The sequence below is a fragment of the Saccostrea echinata genome, unplaced genomic scaffold (assembly GCF_033153115.1).
Source record: "Saccostrea echinata isolate AGI-Se365-2 ecotype Australia unplaced genomic scaffold, CSIRO_AGI_Sech_v1 ptg000046l, whole genome shotgun sequence".
Taxonomy (NCBI): domain Eukaryota; kingdom Metazoa; phylum Mollusca; class Bivalvia; order Ostreida; family Ostreidae; genus Saccostrea; species Saccostrea echinata.
In genome coordinates, this window is record NW_026889795.1 from 11806981 (window position 1) to 11817437 (window position 10457).

Genomic DNA, 10457 nt, shown 5'->3' on the forward strand with positions numbered 1-10457 from the left:
AAAAATTCTATTAATTAATCTGCATGTCATTGATTATAACGACAACATATATATAATTATTTATGATTTATTTCTTAGAAAAATCTATTTGATATTAATTTTAAAATATGACATATTGATTTCATTCAAAGTTCGGATAAAATTTGTTCAAATGATAATAAAATACCCGATATCTATTAATACCCAGTGTATACATGTTCTTCTAAAACCATTTAATTTTACAAAATCAAACAAAATCGTTATTCTAGGACGCAATTTTTTTCATGATTAACTAGATTTGATAGCAGTTAAGTTTCCAGTTCCAGGCATGTGGAGCTCATGATCGCTGTTTGTTTTGAAAATGACCCTGCTCATATACATGTACGTAAGGAGAGAGTTCAAGGTGCAAAAATAAATTGAGGAATTATTTCAATATTATTTCAAACCTAACCAAATGACGTATTTGGAGGTTATGGGGTTGGTGATGGGAAGGCATCCCCCCTGCACACCTAAAATGTAGGAAGATTTTAAAAATACAACAACCCTCGTATGCTATTAAACTCATGTTAACTACAAGTATTGCATGTTTCTGTCATTTAACATTTAATCCCCCCCCCAAACAATCCAACTACTGGTCATCCTGGATCTGTTCCTTTCATTAATGCATGTGAATCATTATTCATCCATTTGTTTATAATTTATCAACCTACTTACTTAAAATTAATTATTCAAAAATTTTCCTTGCTGTGACTGAAAAAATGTGTATCATTTTAATTTAAAAAAAGAAGTTTTGTTACCACATGTGGGCAGAAGTTGGTCTGATTTTTTGTTTGAAAAAATATTGCTTAACATGCAGTGTATCAACTTAATGTCCTTAAATTGTTGTACAGCGTATACAGTAACTCACTACATTTCACAAATTTTCTGTCTAATTATATTTAGAAAACAAGAACAAAAAACAACAGATTTTCAGTACCCAGCAGCATCTATTTTATTGTTGTTCCCGAGATTTTTTTTTTAAATATTTTTTAACTTCACATTTTGAAAGAGATATCGTTTATACTGGATTCACCCCCCCCCCCCCCCAAAAAAAAAAAAAGACATCTTGTCCTATCGAAAGCCATGCTTAAAATGAGATGATTTTCGAATGAATTCTACAGGTTTCTCAAACGATTATTACACGAGATAAATACTTTGGTTTTGAGAGAATAAATTGATATTGAACAGAAGCCGCTTGCTTCTCGGGTTTTCCTGTCATTCCAGCATAGTGAAATGTAAAACAAACGAACAAACACTCATAATCTATACACCACTGCATGATGGATAATAGTTAATACAACTATTTATTATCATATTATACAATTATTAAAAGAGACAATGACTCAAAAATGTTTCTGGAAATGCTCAATAACATACATTTATTACCGTAGTAACATTACAATGCAAAGTGAAAGTCATGTTCACTCTGAAAACTTTTGACGTTGGTGCGAAAGTAACATGACGTCATTGTTTACCTGTTAAAGTATCATTGATATAAATAAAGAAAAAACCTACTTAGAGTTGACGTAGGGCCATAAAAATTCAGATTTGGCAACTTCTAACCTTGCTCTATTAATATCCATGAAAAACTTAAAATGTGTAAAAATTGCCATAAGGGCCCTTTTCCCATGGGCGCAATCATATAAATCGAGATGGAAAGCGTTTGGGAATTGTGTATAAAATATGTTGGAACCGCTTATATTTAGAAACATAGTATTACGGTGACGTTGTGCGGGTTGCTAACTCGTTTAGCGTTTCTTGCTTTCTAGTTGCATTTGTCATCCCTGCGGCACTTCGTTTTAGTAGAAGCGCATATCAGGGCCTATACATCTTGTTCACAAGAAGTGTAGTGATCTGTCGAAATAACTGAATTCTAATACAATGGTTAACGTAACAAGTCTTTATAATGGACACAAAATTTATCAGCAGATTTTTAATTATTCTTTAAATTCTAATTCTTAATACATAAACGACAAAAATCGCACCTGCCGTTGCATCCTGAAATCCGATTGCTTTTGAGCAACATGTCTTAATCTATCAATTTATTTAAGATATAATACTTAAATCATTATTTCATTGATCCTTTGCAAGGCCGGATTATTTTAAGGAGACTGTTAAGGCCCATGGGCCTCTTGTTATAACTGTTTTATAAGGACAAATCTTTTTGAACATTTTGGATTTCTCTAGAAGAACTTTCGGGCGAATTAACGAAACATCGAACAATGCCTCGTTGGAATAATAAAAGTTTGTTCAAATAAAGATCATAGTCCCTTTGCAGGGGAAATTGGTTATGAAAAAAGATAAATAAATACATGTACTAGTAGTTTGGTCTTGGAGTTGCCCTACGAAAGAAATAATAGTTCAAAATATGTCTATAAAAAATGAAAATTTTTGTTTGTTGAGACTATGGTTCCTTTGACTAAAATGTTGGCTAAGAGATGAAAACCAATAATTTATTTTGAAACAAACAGGAAAAAATCACGTTTATTTTCCCCCCAAAATGATGCTACAATGCAATTGTTTTGTAAAATGCATTTTGATTGGCTAATGGACTGATGTTTGAAGCAGTTAAATGAGTATTAAGGAGAAAGAAGGCTTTTGATTGTGATGTCATAATAGAACGACGCAAAAACACAACCTTTCATGACGTATTTCATATAAAAAATGCAACAAAATAAGACGTTAACATCAAACAAAATGCATAAAATGCATTAGAATGGGAATGACTATCTTCTCAATATTGTTATTTGCGACCGTCAATGCTGGTTTAACGGTCGCAAACATCCATTTTACAGGATCCGCTGACGCGTCGCCAGTAAAATTCATTTTGGGACCGTTAAATCATGCAGAATTAACGGTCGCAAATAACAATTGAGATAGTTATTCCCTAATTTACATGTAGAGTAGGAAAAAAAACCCCATGCATTGTGAATTTAAAGTGACCATTAAGACAATGGATCTCTTATTAAAAATTTTCTCTCTTAGGCCAAATAAAAAAAAAATGTGTGGTTCCGGTTACCCGACCTTCCCTATTTTATACCCCCGACCCTAAACTTTTTTTTGGCAATTTTCATATTTTTTCCGGATTTTTCCCCTATTTTCATCAATGGCTCCGGTTTAAGTTTTAGTTTCAGCAATGACGACCTCCTTGCAAAACATAGTGCTAGTGTTTAATAGTGTTAAATCCAAAGCAAGCTAGCATGTAGGTGTCCCCTACCAATATTGACTAGTTCATTATCACACCACATCTAAATGCCATTTGCAAAGCAGTGATTAGGTAAAACTTAGAAAAATTAAGAAAATCATTTTGATTAAGAAAAAAAAATTCCCTACCTACCTACCCTAATTTTTTTGGAGGTGTAACCGGAACCACACATATTTTTTTGTTTGGCCTTACACAGATTCCATCATGAAATAAAATCATATTTAAAATATTCCAGGTGCAAATGCGGAAACAGGCGATAAGGAAATGTTGAAAGGTCAGTTGGAAAGAAAAGAAAACATTAAGGAAAAACCGAAAGGTAAGAACTCTGATCCTCGACGTATTTGGCTCCAGTCTTTCGAACCTTTTTTCAGCTGTTCAAAGTCATTTTTTATTTAAATGTTTTGGATTTTCAACCTTTCGGCATGAGCATCACTGAAGAGACATAGTTTGTTGAAATGCGCATTGATGACTAATTAATATGAAATGAACTGGTGGAAAAAAACATGAAATTCTTTATACTCAATAATTACATTTAATCCGGATTTCTTCAATATTTTTTTCCTCAAAAATCCCAGTTTTCATGAATTCACATGAAATTTCATCTCAATTTTTACAATTGACCATACAATGTCAAATATTTAGATTTTTGTCTGATGAATATTCAAAGGTTCGAGATTAATCTATAATGTAAAAATGATATGGTAATCAGGCAAATTATCGAAAAAAAAAATCCCGAATTAACTCTACACTTTCTGAAGTCTTCAATTTACAGAGTGTTTTTAATATCTATAAGAAAGATTTTTAATCCCCAAGAATAAAGCAATTTGGTGTAATTGTGACATAAATACATTTATTTCTACCAGTTATACATTTTATTTTTATGGTATTTTACACTAATGATATTTAAAATATTCATTTCGAATTTCCTCTGTCATTTTATTCTTATGAATAAATTATGCTTGGCAATTTCATAAAATACATTAACTTTCCAGTGGCAATTACAGAAAATTATCACAAACATTTTTCACATGCACAGGACTAATTCACAGCAGCTTAACCTTCAATATAATAAGGAATAATTAATAAACCTTCAAAAAATTATGAGAAAAATCGTACATAAAATTTTCCTAGACTTGAAATATTTCAATACATTATTTAGGATATAAACATGAAATCAATATACATGCATAGTGAACATGCCATATGAATATAGACATTCAATGCTTAATATATGAATATCAGAGGGACTAATACATGCCTATACATGCATATGTAGTTATATTATACATATAGGTCCCTAGTATTATGTTATTATTGGATATTTCACATTTGTCGTTTTGAAATCAATAAATACTACACACATTTATAAGTATAAGTATATAGTTTGTTCAGCACAAATAAATATAAGTCCTCAATGTGATCATATATTGCATAAAATTTGCCGGAGTTTTAAGATAACGAAAAAGTCATCATCTGCTTTTTCAATAAAAATGGAACTCGTAAATATACTTACCTTGTCATTGGTCATTTGCAAAATTATTTTGTTAAAAAACATTCTGATTGTTCACACAAGTACTCTGAAGTTGACATTAAAAAGATGCTTGAGTTTCTGATTGACAATATCTATGTGGTTTTTGGAGACCAGGTCTTCCAACAATCTATTGGAATTCCCATGGGTACCAATTGCGCCCCGTTATTAGGAGACCTTTTTTTGTATTCGTATGAAGCAGAATTTGTCCAAAATCTTGTACGTGAAAAGAAGAAAACACTTGCTGTGGCCTTCAACTCGACATTTAGATATATCGAAGACGTATTGTCAATTAACAATGGCTATTTCCATTCTTATGTCGATACGATATATCCTTGTGAACTTGAGATAAAAGATACCACAGAGTCTGACACATCTGTTTCATATTTGGATATTTTACTTGAAAAAGACGTTAATGGTAATCTAACAACCAAGCTTTATGATAAACGTGATGACTTTAACTTTTCAATCGTCAACTTCCCTTACTTATGCAGCAATATACCTTCATCACCTGCATACGGGGTATATATCTCTCAGTTGATTCGATACGCAAGAGCATGCTCTACGTATGCACAATTTCTAAAACGAGGTAAATTATTGACAAATAAGTTGATGAAACAAGAATATCAGCTGTCTCGTTTAAAGTCATCATTTCGTAAGTTCTATGGTCGATACAATGACCTTGTCAGCAAATACAATTTATCATTGAGTCAAATGCTGACTGACGTTTTTTCATACTAATTGTTAGGCCATTATTTACACACTGAATTGTCGACGGATTTTTCCGTTATTTCCCGATCATGACAAGGAGCACACGGCGGATGTGACCGGTCGGCAGGGGATGCTCACTCCTCCATGGCACATGCTCCCACCTCTGATGTTTGGAGGTCCGTGTTTGCTCTGCTCCTATTTTGTATTGTATAATGGACTTTTGAGCTTGAATACTGTTCGTTATCTCCATATATTTCACTATGACAATCAAATGCTTTTGACATCTTTTGAACTTTGTAACAATAATATTCATGCAGGTATCAAACTTAATTTCACATCTAGCTGCAAAATACTTATTCAAGGATGAAATTTCTTTTTTTGAGAATTTGTAACACAAACATTTATTTATCAGTGTCAATAATTTGTTTTGAAATTAAATCTTGGGGGATTCTACTGCAAGTACATGTATATGTAGTTCATTTGTAAAAATCTAAGTTTTAACCCGGCCACTACCAGCAATTTTGTTCGGCATGCTCGTGCTTAAAATCACCCTTTAACTAAATGATCTAAAGCAGGCACATTTTTATACATCTCAGAACTGTATTTTAAGTTTTTAACTGTATTTGAAAATGTACAGCAACTGAATACATAGAGCTAGAAATATATCATTTACAAGTTGTTGTAATGCCAGTACATGTTAATCTTCACACTGTAATCTAATGAAAGATAATGCTAAAAAAATCAGTCTAGGAGTAATATTTCAAATTTGAATCAAAGATTTTTTAAAGTAATCAAATTCTACAAAGCGTGCATTGTACCGGGTACTTGGGAATCAAATAATTAAACATTATATGATTATAAATAAAACTACTTTTGACTGGAAGTTTGTAAAAAAAAATCAAGAATGGAATCATGCAACAAGCATCAGTGATTTTGATTGCATGCATTGACTTCCATATTTCTAAAAAAAACATTTTCTTTGATCAAATAAATATGTAAGTCCTGCTTCTGACATGATATATTCTGATAAAATCTCTTTTCCACAGACAGCCATCATTCATTTGATGTGAGAATTTCTTGCTGAACATGTGTCCACCTGGTGAAAGTCCAAATTTTTTGCTGACTTACAATTTAAAAAAAAGTAATATATTTTACATAGCAGCACAGATGCTACATTACATGATAGTTAGATAAAGTGTCCATATGTCTTATACATGTACCTCAATAGTCCATCTGCCAGCACCCCTTGCTCAATCATCCTGCATTCTGACCTCCAGTCTTTTTTCTAGTCTAGGGTAAAGTGGGGTTGTTTTTCTCCTAGGAATTAAACATGAACATCCCTTTGACTATTTTCTTAAGTTAATGGAAATTGATTATAAGATTAAACAACAAATCTCATCTGTATTTCATTTATTGATTTCAATGAATGAAGATATTTTAATAGATTCTACCACATGTATAACATCTTATATTATAGTGTATTAGAAATATATAAATAAACATTTGTTTATTGAACCTTATATTAGAAAAATATGGGATTATAGAAATGCCGATATAACAAAACTTAATGCTCTTGTGGAAACTACTGATTGGGAAGGTCTTATTAGCAATGCTGAATCGATTGATAAGGCTACCGAAAATCTTACAACTAATACTTAGAATGCGTTCCTGAAAAGTCGGTCATGATTAGGCCCAAAGACAAACCTTGGTTTGATTCGGAATTAAGAAGAACACTTAGAACCAAAAAAAGATTGAGAGAAAAAGCACTCAAAACTAAAAAAAACCGCTTGATTGGGCAAATTTTGGACAAATTAGAAACAAATTTAATAACATGAAAAAGCATGCAATTGAAAACTACCAAAATAATATTGAATCACAACTCAATGATACAAGCAAAAACAATTCAAAACTATATTGGAAACTTGTTAAGGAAATTTTTAAAACCAAACCAAGAACAGACATTCCCCCGTTACAATATACGTCCAAAAGTGGTGGTGACGAGATCGCCTGTTCAGATGATGATAAGATAAATGTTCTTAATGATTACTTCGCTTCAATTTCATGTGTTGATGATGAAAATTCAGATTTACCTGAAGAAACTCCTATGTGTGACACCATATTTGATAATATACATATTTGTGAACAAGATGTGATAGATATTTTATCTATAGTCCCTGTAAATAAGGCCACTGGAGCAGATTCTATCAGTCATAAAATGTTAAAAGCTACCTAATTTTCTATTGCAAAACCGTTATACATACTATTTAATCGTTAATTGAAAGAAAATATTTTTCCTAACAATTGGAAAATAGCTAATGTTATTCCGCTTTTTAAAAAAGATGATCCTACAGTTTTGTCTAACTATAGACCGGTTTCATTACTTAGTTGTGTTAGTAAAGTCATGGAACGTATTGTATTTAAGCATTTATACAACTATTTTCATTGTCATAATATTTTTATAAATACCAAGCTGGTTTCCTACCTGGTCATTCAACGGTGTATCAATTAATAGAAACGTATGACAACATTGTTAGACAAATTGATGAAGGGAAATCTTGTTGTATGATATTTTGTGATTTGTCTAAAGCCTTTGATCGTGTCTGGCATAAAGGGCTTTTATTTAAACTAAAGATGTGTAGTATTAATAGAAATGCGTATCTCTGTTTAAAAAGTTATTTAGAAAACAGAATGCAAAGAGTGATGTATAGAAATTTGTTATCTTCGCCGGGGTAACTCAAGGTTCGGTATTAGGTCCATTGTTGTTTTTTATTTATGTTAATGATGTAGCTGACAAAATGTCAAGTTTTTGTAGATTATTTTGTAGAACAGTTTACAGTATGCTTCAAAATGTGTAAAATCTATTGAAAGTAATTTAAATAATGATCTTAAATCTCTAGAAGAGTGGTCAAAAATGTGGTTACTTAAATTAAACCCCGCCAAGACTAAAGTAGTATTTTTTAACACAAAAAAGAATTTAGAACCCCCTAAGCTTCTTTTTCAAGATAACCAATTAGAATACGTTCAAACCCACAAGCATTTAGGAATGAAATATATGGAGATAACGAACAGTATTCAAGCTCAAAAGTCCATAAAACAATACAAAATAGGAGCAGAGCAAACACGGACCTCCAAACATCAGAGGTGGGATCAGGTGCCATGGAGGAGTGAGCATCCCCTGCCGACCGGTCACACCCGCCGTGTGCTCCTTGTCATGATCGGGAAATAACGGAAAAATCCGTCGACAATTCAGTGTGTAAATAATGGCCTAACAATTAGTATGAAAAACGTCAGTCAGCATTTGACTCAATGATAAATTGTATTTGCTGACAAGGTCATTGTATCGACCATAGAACTTACGAAATGATGACTTTAAACGAGACAGCTGATATTCTTGTTTCATCAACTTGTTTGTCAATAATTTACCTCGTTTTAGAAATTGTTCATACGTAGAGCATGCTCTTGCGTATCGAATCAACTGAGAGATATATACCCCGTATGCAGGTGATGAAGGTATATTGCTGCATAAGTAAGGGAAGTTGACGATTGAAAAGTTAAAGTCATCACGTTTATCGTAAAGCTTGGTTGTTAGATTACCATTAACGTCTTTTTCAAGTAAAATATCCAAATATGAAACAGATGTGTCAGACTCTGTGGTATCTTTTATCTCAAGTTCACAAGGATATATCGTATCGACATAAGAATGAAAATAGCCATTGTTAATTGACAATATATCGTCGATATATCTACAGACCCTGAAACGTGCTACTAACCCAAAAAAGCGCGTGACTTTCGTGCGCTTTTCGTTTCGTGCAAACCGTGTAGCGTTTCGTGTAAACCGTGCAGCGTTTCGTGTAAGCTCCAAAGCGTTTCGTGCAAACCGTGTAGCGAGCGTGCGAGAAGCGTGTGAGAAACGTGCGACTTTCGTGTAAGAACCGTGTGAGAAACGGGCGACTTTCGTGCAAGAATCGTGTGAGAAACGTGTACGATTCATTCAGAAGTCCTTTTATTTTAAATATGGCTATCGATGGATCAACGTGTCATTCTGTGTTGTTTGTAACTAATATTATCCGGATATATAATGGTGGCATTTTAAGGGTGAAAAAAAATCGGAAACAACAAAATAAAATTACTCGGTAATGTATTACATATTTGTTTGATTTTCTTTCTTTTTTATTTCAATAAAGATGGACAGAAAATGTGTTAAAAGTAATTAATTATATGCACATAAATTTTAAGGTATTTGATTCAATACATTTTTTAAAGGGAGCAATACTGAACATTTTTTAAAGAAAATTCATTTGGAATCCGGTCTTGTCTTTTTCATTCATTTATTTGAATCTCTTCATCGTTTTACAATTATGGGATATAGAGATTACAAGAACATATCGGTGATCAATACAAAATAATAGATAGATATTGCAGGAGTGAAAAATAAAATGCAAAATTTAGTGCGTTGCTATAAATGTGAAGTATTGGAATTCTAGGCCGGGAGCACAGTTAATTGATTTTCTTTATTAAACGAACATAATTTTCTTATACTACTAGATTGTGATACAAATAATTTTGAAACGATGAGTCATTTATAGTCTTTTTTATGCATAAAATTGGTTGATTTATAATAGTCATATAAATGAATTATAACTCACATGCATCGGCAAATACAGGGTTAAATATTTCCGGGAAGGGGGGGGGGGTGATCAAATGAAAACACAAATTGAGTTTCTGTTTTAAACAAGTGTTTTATTGATCATTTTCTTTTTTAAAAAAAAGTATTGTTTCTTTCGGGATGCGCCCGATGCACCCCTTAAAAATATATTGGAATCTTCTTTACGCTTTCAACACTCTTCTTACGACAGTGATCAAGGTCATTTACAACAGCGATCACGGACTCCGCGTGCTGGGACTTAAACTTGTTCTGCTATTTTCTCTTGTCAATCATAGCTAAGATGACACCCGACAATAACGATTGATTTTTAATTCGTGAAATTGAACGTT